Source organism: Spermophilus citellus (genome assembly GCF_964194105.1).
Source record: "Spermophilus citellus genome assembly, chromosome: 15".
In the NCBI taxonomy this organism is placed as follows: domain Eukaryota; kingdom Metazoa; phylum Chordata; class Mammalia; order Rodentia; family Sciuridae; genus Spermophilus; species Spermophilus citellus.
The window spans coordinates 79156637-79170171 of NC_138195.1; the positions used below are offsets into that span (position 1 = coordinate 79156637).

At 34.9% G+C, this 13535-nt stretch overlaps 1 protein-coding gene across 2 annotated transcripts in view; it reads left to right on the top strand.

Moving 5' to 3' along the window:
* The window catches only part of SHOC2 (SHOC2 leucine rich repeat scaffold protein), a 91363-nt gene that overhangs the window by 546 nt on the left and 77282 nt on the right, over nt 1-13535 (top strand). The window contains exon 1 of one of the 2 annotated variants that reach the window (XM_081267747.1): nt 114-239. The exons of the other annotated variant lie outside the window; for it this stretch is intronic. The gene's annotated coding sequence lies outside the window, so the exon portion shown is untranslated. Of the gene's footprint in view, nt 1-113; nt 240-13535 lie in introns of those variants that run through there. 2 annotated transcript variants of the gene reach the window in all.

The window sequence follows — 13535 nt, forward strand, 5'->3', positions numbered from 1 at the left end:
CTCTCATTGGGGAGTTGCAACGGTCCTGGCTCCGCCTATTTTTCTTCCCTAGCGAGTGACCGGCCCGCGCCGGAGGGGTGGGGCGGGGCGGACGGAGCAAGAGTGTGTGGAGGGGCGGGGCGAGTGGGGGAGGGGCAGGCGGGGGGCGGCGGTTGGGCAGCGTCGCTCCTAAAGAGGAGGAGGAGGAGGAGGGAGGAAGGAGCCGAGCGAGGAGGATGGCGGAGTCCGGGCTCCTGACGGTAACCCGGGGCCGACGAGGAGGAGGGTGTCTGTTGGTCGGTTCTTCCTGCTTGCCTTCCTATCCGTCGGGCGGTCGGGCTGGCTGTCGATAGGGGGTAGCCCCGCGCGCCCTGACAGGCGCTAGCCGGCGCGGCCGGGGCGAGGCCCGAGGGGACGGGGCCCTGGGAGGCGCCGCCGCCGCTGCCGCGATGCTGTCGCCGGGAGTGTTGGGCCCCTGGAGCCGGCTCGCGTTCAGAGGGGACGGGAGCGAGAGGGTGGGCTCTGACAATGCCCCGGCCCGGCCTGCGGCGACGAAGACGGCCGGGACAGCGCCAGCGCCAGGGCGAGGGCGAGACGGCGCGAGGGCGCGGGCCGGGGGCGCCCAGCGGACTGTCCTGCTCCGCTGAGCTCCCCGGGCTATCGGGCCCTGGCTGCGGGCGTCTGGAGTCTTGTAAATGGTTGGCTGGGGCCTGGGCGTAGTGGTGGGGATACGGGGTGGGGGGGGGGGGCTTTCCTCGCCCCCTCCCCAAAGCCCAAGGCGCCCTTGCGCTCTCCTCTCTCTTGAAGACCCTTCGGTGAAGAGTGGTGAATAGGGTTTGGGTGTGTTGCCAGGTGAAGCGAGCGGTAGCCTCTGAAACCGCCTTGTTGAACGTGCCTGATGGCAATCTCTCCGTGATAGCTTTTCGGGGGAGAGGAAAGTAGTCAAACTCTCCAGCCCCCAGCCTCCGCCCCCGTTCCCAGCTCTTAACGCCAGAGGCTTCAGGGCAAAATCATTCCCCCCCCAACCCCTCCGTATCCATTGTTTTGTATCAGCCCCTCCCCCATGCTTAGGTAAAAGAATAATGACTCCAAAGCATTAATTTGGCTCCTTTATCAGAAGAGGGTTTTGTTAATTGTGGAAGTATGGGTTTACAAACAGGTGGAATGAATCGGGAGTTGGAAAGATGGTGCTTTGTGTGTTTTTGATTCAGCTCTTACAGTTGGTGATTTGATTTTCTTGACTGTTAGTTTGTATCATCATGGGGGTGTTGTGAATAAAAGAGGAAGCACTGTTTTGCAACCTACCTACCCCCCAAAATATTTTCAAAGTCTCTAGGGATGCTGAAACCAAATTAGGTTGCAGATGTGGACTATTGTCTCCAGCATAACTATCAAGTCTCTTTAAGTTTACACCTGTGTAATTTTGTACTCTTTCATTAGATATCGAGCAGTCTGCTATCTACTCTAGGATTCTGAAAAACAGCTTCTGATACAGTAATCCCTCAGAGTATCTTCTGTAACCAAGTGATTTTTTTTTCTTTTCTTTCTTTCTTTTTTTTTTTTTTTTGGTCTGTCATCAACACTGACAAATAGTTTTAATTTCTTAAAGGCCTCAGTTCATTAGGGTATTAATCTCCACCTTTACCTCTCCATGCACTTATAACTATTTGTTACTATATATTTGAAGAGACTTAACTATTTATGATTTGTAACATTCAGTAAGTTTACACTTAAAATTTTATTTTTTCAAATGTAAATCCCCCCTCTCCCTCCTACGTGACAATGATAGTTTTTAGGAGTGAGGTACATAAATGACTTCTCAACATTTGGAACTTAGACTGAACATGAAAGACTTTTATACTTACTTGGATTTAAAGTATACTGTAAAATTTATTCATAGTTGTGATTATTTTTGTCTGTATCTAAATGTATAAAGTTTTTTGTCTAAGATTTGTAACTTTCAAATGGCTTAAATCTAACATTAAACTAACATAAAATTACATTCTTAATCTGTTTCAAGTTATGGGCATGGTCTATCTGTAAAGGGTACTACATTTCCCTAAGGTGCTTGTTTTGTTTTGAAAAAAATTACATTTTCTCAGTTGACATTTGTTCTCTCTCCTTGTTAATATGATTTTCATGTTTCTAAATTCTTCCTTTGTTAGAAATTGTTATGGATTAAACAGTGATGTTTAAAAGATATTATTAGTTTAGAGCTGGACTACTTTTTAGGTTTTTAATTACCAATACTTATAAAGATGGCTTCTGAATAGTTATTGGTGTATTTTTTTTGCCTTAGTTTACCTAAATGGATTGTCGGGGGAGGGTGAATAAAATTGAAATGTTTTGTTCAACAGGTAGTTAAATTTTGGTCATGATTGTTTATATGCTAGATTAGCATTATTATGTAATTTAATGTTTCTGGAAGTTCATTAAACAGATTAAATATAGAACTTTTTTTTTAAGTAAGAGACTTAACTATAAACCCTGTTTCTGACAAAAAAAAAAATAATGCCCTCTATATGTAGATACCAAGATACATATTTTTGGAGGGTGAATATTAAATATTAAAGTGCTTTAACAGCAATGTATGAAAACATAAAAATCTTTGTTTATAACACAACAAGATGAAGCACCCAAAACAATAAAAAAGTAACCAGACAAAAAGTTAACTGATAAAACCTTCAGTGAGCTCTGAGGTTTATAGCTTGGACTTGGTGCAAGAATTTTGGGGTGTTTATAAAATATCAATTAAGAGGAAATTTAGATATAAAATAAATACTTTGATACTTCCTGATAAGACTGGTAGGAAATTGAAAAGTATTTTGTTGTAGATGAATTAGACATTGGCTGTAATTTAGCAGTAAAGTGATATTCAAGAAATGAGTCCTAAACAAATATTAAGTTGGTAGACATTGTTAATTGTTAGACCTAACTATATTTCATGCACTGTCCGCTATCCTTATATCCCCTATTTTAACTGCTTGCTTTTGTCTTCTGATTGTTTCATTTACATGTTACAATACATCAAAGTTGTGCCCTGTGAATCTTTTTTCTCTTTTTAATATAGTAGTTAAATTTTTTGTATATTCCTACTTCCCTGTCTAAACTTGACTTTTAAAATCCTGAAAAATTTCATGGTTACAAATAACCTGTGGTATGCATGAAATGGATATATTATGGAATGTTGTGAAATGTTCTTGCTCATCAGTACAGGTTGAAGGGATGCATATATCTGAAAAACATTCTAAAATATATAACTGCATTATTTTAAAGTAAAATAGTGTGTAATTGAACATTTCTTCCTGATTCCCAAGTTTTTAGCGTAACATCTTTAATTCAACAAAGTTCAAGCATATAAAAAATAGTCTGTAAACTTTTGGGATGTTGATAACATGTACTTCTTGAGAAAGTATACAGTTCCCATTATCAAGATTTAAAAGAAAACTAACTAGATTTCAAACTTTGTTTCATTATAACTTCTCTATAGAGATATAACTGATTGCATAAAGTAGTGGATTCTGTAAAAGGTAAGGATTCTTTTACAAGAAAGAATGAACATACTGCTTTAGCTAAAACATTACAGGAGACCTTAAAAGAGGGAGTAGTTTGTATGTGAAATGAATCTGAAAGACTTTTTATAAGTTACTTTGGCATTCTTTCTGCTCTCCATTACTAGATAAAAGTCCTGTGATTTAAAATTAAGTAATTTCACAGCTGATAAAGATAAATTCTTTTTTCCAGTGTCTTGGAGGTAACATGAAAATAGCTTGTTCTGACAATTGATTTCAGGATTTCTAGAACTTGGAGATAATTTCAGCAGTTAGATTTGGGCTTTCTGTTTTCTGTTTTGTGTTGTACGACACTTCTTCCTGCTTCCAAGATTTCCTTCGTCTTACATTTAGTCTTTAACTTTTCAATTCCATTCATTTTAAAAAAATATTTATTTTTTAGTTGGACACAATACCTTTATTTTATTCATATATTTTTATGTGATGCTGAAGATCGAACACAGGGTCTTGCACATGTGAGGCGAGCGCTCTACTGCTGAGCCACAACCCCAGCCCCATTTCATTTTTTTTTTTTAACAACTACAGTTTCATATTCACTCATGTCATACAACTTCCATTGATTGCCATGTGTGTTTCATCCTTGGAGGATGCAGAGATAAATGTATCATATTTCCTACTTTCAGTAAGTTCAGAGTTTGTTGCATGAACTGGGGAAGTTAGTAATTATTTGTTACACAGTGGGCAAGCGCTTTAACAGCAGTGTATATTGGCAAACTCGGGTGTGTAAAGATTCAGACTGCATGTATAACTGACAATGCTTACTGGAGGATAAGCTCTGAACCAACTCTTGAGAGTAAATATGACAGATGAAGGACAGAAAGATGTTAAGGTCCATTTGGAAAATTACAGGGGAATAACTGTATCCCAGGAGCTTTATATTTTTATATTTTTAATATTTTTAATAGTTATTGCTTTCTTCCTAATTTAATTTTTGGACCTTGAACTGTGAATCTGTATTATTATTGAGGGGCTCTTTAAAATTATTTAGATCTTTCACCTAAGTGAATTTTTCATCAGTATTTTAATTAAATACAAGGAGAGCATAATGAGCCCTGGTAATGTATGATAATTCCTACTTGGGTAATGAAGTTTTTTTTTTTTTTTTTTTTTAATGCAACGCATTGAGAGTGATATTATGAACTTCCTTAGATCTTGTGGCAAATTTTTATTATGGAAATATTTTTTTTAAAGAGAAAGTGAGAGGGAGAGAGAGAGAGAGAGAATTTTAATATTTATTTTTTAGTTATCGGCAGACACAACATCTTTGTTGGTATGTGGTGCTGAGGATCGAACCCGGGCTGCACGCATGCCAGGCAAGCGCGCTACCGCTTGAGCCACATCCCCAGCCCAGAAATATTTTTAAAATATTCTGAGTAAATAAATTTCTTTACTTGATAGTGTAACTCATTCTTCTTCTTCTTCTTCTTCTTCTTCTTCTTCTTTTTAAAAATATTTTTAGTTGTAGATGGACATAATACCTTTGTTTCTTTAGTTTTTTTATGTGGTGTTGGGGATCGAACCCAGTGCCTCATGTGTGCTAGGCAAGCACTCTACAACTAAGCTACAACCCCAGCCCACCACTCATTCTTTAGTTTAGTCATGCTATATGATCAGCAATTATATCCTGGTAGAAGGCTTTGTATATTCTTTGAACTAGAGTATGGAGTAATTATTACCACAGTATGATTTAATTTATCTTCAGAGCCATGGTGAGGCCCATTTAGATATCCCCCAAAATATCACCTTCCCTTAGTTTTCCGTTTAAAAATATTCTCTCCTATTGCTTTTTTGCTTAATTTTGATATTATAGAATTTTTAAAATTTAAATTTTTTCACACCTTAGCATTTACCAAAATACTTTAGTTTTCTAATAACATTGAGATAAATAAAGATTCTGCTTGGATATTGTCCCATGTACCTTTTCCTGACCAAACACTCTTCAGGCCTCAGTACTGAATCACATCATTAGGGAGACCTTTAATCCCTAGTTAAGTTCTCCTGTGTGGTATGTGTGGTGTTTTTGTTTTCTGGTTTTTTTTTTTTTTTTTTTAATCTTTTGGTACTGGGGGTCAGGGGTACTACCACTGAGCTACATATTCATCCCTTTTTTATATTTTGGAATTTATTTTGAAACAGGGTCTTGCTAAGTTGCTTAGACTGTCCTTGAACTGGGGATCCTCCAGCCTCCCGAGTTGCTGAGATTATAGGCTTGTGTCACCAGGCTGAAAGGTTCTGTTTAAAGGTCGAATAGCACCTTTCCTTCTTTCCTCACACCATTTTTGTCATGGTGTGTTTAAAGTCTGTTTTGTTGAGCTGTAAGCCTCATGTTGAGCATTAAGGATTCCTGTTTTTATTACTATATACAATATTTAGACCTTGTAGGTTCCTAATAGAAAATAGTTTTAATAATCTAGAGCACCAAACTCAACTTGACACTAAAAAGTCCAAAAATACCATCATGTTTCTTACCTTAAACGTATATTTCCTGCACTTAAAGACCCTCAGGCTTTAATTCTGCTTTTTTTTTTTTTTTTTAACTTGATGTATACTTTTTTTTTTTAAAGCTTGGTAAACAAATGTTGGAAGGACTGGAATTACTCTTAAGAGGCCATAGAGAGAGTTGAAAATAAGAGCAACAGGAAAACATTTAAAAAACAGTTGCAAGACTTTTTTTTTTTTTTTCCCCAAAGAATAGTTTACAGGAACTTAATGTTGTGAAGAACAGGTTAATTGGTACATTTGTTAGATGACAAAAGAACATGTATTTCTGAAAGGTTTCTATCCAAATGATGCAATTTGAAACTTTTTTTCTTTTGGTATTCATATTGAGACCCAAGATCTTGCACATGATATCCAAGTGTACTGCCATTGAGCCCCATCTTTAGACTTTTTTCTTTTCTTTCTTTTTTTTTTTTTTTTTGAGAAGGGGTCTTGCTAAATTGTGTCAAGTTGGGATCCTCCTGCCTCAGTCTCTAGTAGCTGGGATTCCAGACATGGAACACTACACCCAGCTAAACACTTTTAATGTGTTAAAGGCTTTTTTATTTTTAAATTGGAAAGATTTACTTAATGAAGTGAAACATAGTAGGCACCAGTATTTATTGAACAAAATAAATTGAAACAATTATCTGAAGAAACTAAATTAGTACAGTTTAATATTACTACCTGACAATTTGTAAAGGTAGAGTTTTATACTTAATTATGTTTGTTTACTTGGCTATGAAACATGTAAAATTGAGTTGCTGAACATATTTCTCTCAGTGTTGTATGAAAACCTGTTACAATGATATGACAAAATAGTATAATTATTGCTGCAGCTTTTATTTTGTTATAAAAAGTGAGCTTTATTCCATTGGCATTTCCTGGTCACCTAAGCTGAGAAAATTAGGTTGCAGTGTATAATTACTTATTTGTTAAAATTATGTGGTGTCTAAGAAATTGGATGACCTAAAGTGGATTGTTTAATTCAGCTTTGGTTTATATGTTTCTGGGATATACAATTAAAAATTTCACTGAATGTCTTTACTTCTGGTCCAGCTACATAGCATTTTATCTTAATATTGTGCTCTCCTGAGTTCTGCGACTATTTAAGGATAGGTAGAAGAACTAGTTATTTTGTTGCTAAAAACAAAAATTGGTTTATTTACCATGTGTTAATTATAGTCCTAAATTCATAGAAATGAGATGCTTATATATTAGGCAGCTTAAAATAGTAAGGTTTTATGATGTAATCCTGAAGACATTTATTTCTGTACTTGGATGTAGTGATTTGAAAATCTTAATACTAGAAATATGGCCTCGTTTCAGAACACCCACTAAGCAACTGTGGGAATTCAACATACTAAATGGCTGGTAGTGCTGCAGTATTTTTTAAAATTTCCCCACCTACTGTTACATAATAGCTTATAGTAATATATACAGAACATGAGTATTTGTGTCAAGAACAAAATGTATTGAAGCCCAAGGAAATGTGAAACATTGTCACATCTTGTGGTGGGCACTAAGGATCTAAAGATGAATAGATATAAAATGCTGGTCAGTGAATGTCTGACATAAGTCAGGTGGCATATGTTGTGGTGGCATGTAAGGCATGAAAATAATTGTTTTGGGGGCTTAGAACAATTTTTTTAAAAATGTGGAGTCCCTATTTTAAAAACACAACTTTGAAAAATTTTGCTAAGAAAGTTTAATAATTCTGTTACAAACATTTCTATGATATTTGTGTACAATATTTAAAAATTTCAGTGAAAATAATTGGAAGGTGGCGGTGGGTACTAGCATGGAACTCAAGGTCACTCAACTACTGAGCTACATCTCCAGCCTTATTTTGTATTTTATTTAGAGACAGAACTGAGTTGCTTAGCGGCTCCAACTGCTGAGGCTGGCTTTGAACTCCAGGCGTGTGCCACCACATCTGGCTTAGTGAAAATAATTTTTATTTAAATATTTCTCCTAGAGTATTGTGCAGACCATACATTGCAGTGTAATGTTACTCTATGAGAACTAATGCTTAAATTGTTCAGGAACTATTAAAAATGAAGTCCACTGATTTATTGTTGTTCAGGAAAATATGGTTGTAAAGGATTTGATAAAACATACTTTACCAGCTTGTTAATTTTAAACGGAATTAGTTTTAGTCTGCACTAACTGCACAGAACCATTAGAGGTAATGTTTTAGTTTACAGGTTTTTGTAATAGGAAAAAAGGACTTAGTAAATTTGCTTTAAAAGTCAGCTGTAAAATTCTTCTAGAGTTTTAGTGCTACAGAATAATGCTTTAATGTATGACTAATTATCTGCATACAAAATTATGAAATACTTGTATGGCCTTTTATCACTTGAAGCTTAGTTATACTTGACATTTTCTTATATGTATATATGTATATTTTATTATGATAATTAATTCAGCAATCATACGAAGATCTTTTTTAAAAAATATTTTTTAGTTGTAGATGGACATAACCTTTATATATCTTTATGTGGTGCTGAGGATTGAACCCAGTGCTTCACCCATGCTAGTTGAGCGGTCTACCACTGAGCCACAACCCCAGCCCTCATGGGAAGATCTTGGTTCTTGTTTTATTAAAGAAAGTTGAAATTGTTTAATATAATTGAAGTTTTATTGTATTTTACTATACTTAAATTCTTTGAAAATTTATCATTCATAAATGTTAGTCATGTGATAAAAATTTAAAATTTTAATTAGCACATCTTATTCCTACTGTAACCATTATCCTGTTTGTATAACTATGCAGATTGATAATATGTGAGTTGCTTCCAAGAATAACTAAAAATCTCTAATGTTAAATAAATGTTGCAGAGACAGAAGGAAGATATCTGGTATGAGTTAAATAATAAATCATTTGATCCTAGCAGATTACTAAATTATTTTCATATGTATAGTATAGGAATTTTTTACATCAAGCTTCTTTGTGAGAATTATATTTTGGAATTTGTCTTGGTCTGCTTGGCCTACTATAACAAAATACTATGGATGTACGGCTTAAACAAAAAGTACATTTCTCAGTTATAGAGGTTAGAAAGTCCACAATCAAGGTGTCAGCCAGTTCCCTTTTTTGTAAGAGCTCACTTGCAAAATGGCTATTTTCCTATTGTAGCCTTATTTGGAAGAAGAAGCTCTCTGGTTTCTTATAAGGGCACTAATCCCATGAAGACCCCACACTCATCACTTCTCAAAGGCCCTATTTCAAATACCATTTTGTTAATAAGTGCAACATAAGCCATAGTAACATTACATCTAAAAGATAGCTGATAGTTCATAGCAGATGGGAATTATAGGATTGTATTTATTGTGTTGGAATATAAAGATGTCTACTGCCTTTCAATATGTGGAGTAGCTTCTGATTGTGGAAATTTCTTGTTAACTGTGTAAGTTGAACCAATGTTCAGTACTGCCTAATGTTTCTTTGATCTTGGATGAGGAGCAGTCTTGCTTTGGAGTGCTTAAACACTACCCAAAAGTTAGTTTGAAAACCCAAAATACATTATATAAGTTATATTAAAACTAAACTGTCAAGATAGTAGATAAATAAAATAATTAGTAAGCCTAGAAGTCTTCAGAAGACTTCTGATAGTTTATATAGAAAAAGTAATGGAAAAAATTTATATAATTAGACCTAGTAATGTTTGGGTTTACACATTAAAAAATGAAGCGTTAAATGCAATTAACTTGTTTGTAATTTACAAGTACTAAAAATCATTTTTAAGTTGGAAATTCTTTATTGTAGTCATCTTAGTGTTTAAAATAGCAGCCACATTTTATTTCTCTTGCTTTATACTATCAACTGTTAGGTACATGGGTAACAATTACATATATAATTGTAGAGGAGGGAAAAGTGGCTTCCCTTCACCTTTGTATATTCTTTGGGTGCAATTCTCCTGCCTCAGCCTCCTGAGTAGCTGGAATTACAGGCATGTGCCATGCTCCTTAAGATTTTTAAAGATGGTCTAAATACTAATTTTTGTTCAGTGCATGTTTCTAGTCAGCAGATAATTTTGAAACACCTTCTGCTTAGTTTTTGTTTCTAGGACACCACTACAAGTTTTATCTATGCTTGTGTGTGTGTGTGTTTGGTGTGTATTTAGTTTGTACATATACATTTTTTTTCCATACATGGTAGCATACTGTGCTTTTTAGAGCTCAGTTTTTCTCATTTAACTGATATTTATCATATAGTACTTTTTCTGTTCTAAGATATGTTTAATAAGCATTTTGTAATGAAGATTAATTCTATCAATCTTGAGAAATAGGTAATATTCTTTTGTCACAGAGTAAGAAACCAAGGCATAGAAACTTTAAGTAGCATGTTGGTTGTGGAGCTGAACTCCAGCAGACTGGGTAGAATCCTCACTATTAGCCTGTGCTGATATACAGTAGTTTTCCTTTACCTGGATGGGCATGTTCCAGACCCTCAATGGATGCCTGTAATCGTGGGTAATAACTGTGTATCTAAACTTTTTTCTTTACATACCTATGATAAAGTTTAATTTACAAATTGGGCACAGTAAGGAATTTACACTTGGGCACAGTAAGGAATTTACACTATCTAATAATAGAATGGTATTGCAGTGATAACAGAGCTAATTTCAGTAGCAGGTATAGTGTGGATATGTTGGATTCCAGGTGGGATGAAACAATGTTTGAGACTTCATCATACAGTTCAGGGGGGTGCACAGTTTAAAACTTATGCTTTGTTATAGAATTTTTTTTTATCTATTAGGATTGTGGTTAATTGCAGATACTCATGAAAAGCAAAAATATGAATAAGGGAAAACTAGTTCTTATGCAGTTGTTTCATACCAATACATAGTTATTGCCCCATTCTTTTAAATAACTACATAGAGTTCTATCTAAGAACTAATTAAAAAACACTAATTTTTCATCTAACTGGATGCAGAGGTGTTTCCATGTATTGTTGGTCCAAATTATGCCAGTATCAGAATCCTTGTGCCTATGTAATGCCTGCATCATTTTGACTATATAGAGTATCTCTACATGTTTTTCTTCCTTTCAAATTTTGGAGTACGGGAGTCTTGTATTTATATAGTTTTGTTTTTTGACTTAAGTCTTTTTTCTTTTAGTGGGTGTAAAAGTTAGTGCATCTATATTATGGTGTTATAATTAGTTCATCTTTTAATGGATGGTGTAAAGCAGTACAGTATGAAGATGTCACATACTCAGTCCATTTATTCCCTCAATTTTTGTTGGTTATACAACATTGTCAGGGATTGTAACATTTATATTTTATTCTTCAGCCATAACCATATCTTAAATAATCTTAGACCAGTAGTTAAATGGATTATGCTTAAAACTTGTCTTTTTTTGTTGTTGTTGTTGTTTTTTTGGTCATAGCTTTTCTTATTATTTGTTGCATGGCTGAACTTCATCATCTAGTATTTCCCTAAATTCAGTTTATAGGAACAGCATTCCAAGTTTTTGCATATTCAAAAATGTTTGATGGTGTTTTTATACTGAACTATTCAGTTAGACTAGGCATAAATTTTGAGGTATACTTCCCCCCCCCCCCCCCCCGGACTCTAAGTATTCCTCTACTGATTTTTTTCCTTTTTTAAAAATTTTAAAATTCTTTTTAGTTATACATTACAGTAGAATGTATTTTGACATACATACACAAGAGTATAACTTTCCACGGGATTTTTTTTTTTTTTTGGTAAACATTGATAACTCTCTCCCTCTGCTTTTTTATGTAGCAATGCTTTTGCCTAGATTCTCAAAGGATTCTCTTTTTAAATCTTTGAAGTATAGTGATTTTACTATTTATCCTGATTAGTTTGTACTTATTTTTCTTAGGAAAAGGTATAGTTTGTACTTATTTTTCTTAGGAAAAGGTATGTCCTTTCAAACTATGACTTCTTTGTTCAGTTCTGACTCTTCTCTGAGCAGTGCCAAATGAGGTCTGTGAAAGCTTCAGATGATCCAAGCCACAGGGATTGTTGGGTTTGTTGTTCTGGCTGTGTCATGTACTTTAGCGAACTGATATTGATAGTTTTTAGATTTGAAGCTTGCATCTATCCCTCTGGTTTGAGATTTTCTTAGCATTCCTCTTTTATTATCTTTATTGCGTTTGGCAACTCTTCTTATATAACGTGATTAGGGAGGTTTCCTGGTTATTTGAAGATGATGTTCGTATTTCTGTTTCTCATTTCTTGTCTCCCAGTTTTGAGAATTTTCAAGAGGAAAAGGAGGCCATCTTTCCTCTGCCATTTTTCAAACTGGAAAATTTAAGAACTGTTGGTCTGCTTTTGTTAAGCACGTATTTTATTCTTTACAGTAAAATTATCTTATGTGCCAGTGTAGTTTTCTGAAAGCCAAAACCTGTTTATTTACAGAGGGTGTATTAGATTCCCCCTCCCCCTCCATGCTTGCTGGGGAAGTACTTGCACTGAGCTACATCCCAGCTAATAGATCAGAAATTTTTAAGTTAAAGTCACATTTTATCATTAGTTTGATTGTATCACTTTATGTTTATGAAGCCCTGTGTATTAAAAAAAACATTAAGAATGATACTAGAGACTATTGCCTCTGGTTGGGCACTATTTTTGGACTATTTATTAATTCTTTAGTATGTTTTAATGCTGATTCCTTTTCCTACTGGATCTGAAAATTGAACTTTGACATTCTAGATTCTGCCACTAGGATAGTTTTACTTTAAGACCTTATATAATAACAGTAGTTATGCAATAATTTGGTATTCTGAGTGGCATTTTGTTTTTGAAGGAAAATGTCAATTTATTTTTCTCACTTAATGACTCTATTAAAAGAAATGCTTAAAAATTTTCTGTTCTCTGATTTGAATGTATTCATTTGGTTTAGTTCCATTTTACCTATCTTTTCTGCATTAGCAAGAGTACAGGTGGCAGTTGAGAGATTGGTATTTTTCCCCCCTCATTTCTTCTACGCAACTGACAATATTACTTTTGTAGTTTCAAATATAAAAGTACATCTGACAAACTCACAGAATATTTTAATGCTTGCTATATTATTGGAGATTTTAAGTCTTTGTCACCCCTGTTATTGATAAATTCATGCTTTTAAAAATTTCAAATTTTTAATGGTTTTGAAAAAAATCTATCAATGTTCTAATTTGTTTGGTAGATGACCCATGTTTGCTACTAAATTTACTGTGAATGCTTAAAACATTATGAAAGATAATAGATATTCCTCAGAATTTTTTTTATTGAAATAAATTCAAGAAATCTTGTTTAATGGCCCCTGTGAAGAATATAAAGAGCACAAATAATTTCTTCTGTAAAGGCGATGTATAGTTATGTTTGGAAACATACTCCAGATCTCTTTGACCATTAGAACTAGATGTTATGGAAATACAGTTTGGGAAATTCTGACAATGTATTAGAGAATATTTTCAGATTAACATATCATTAGGATATTCCAAAATATGTGTTTACATGACATTATGATTACCCAAGGCTTGGGGACTAATGT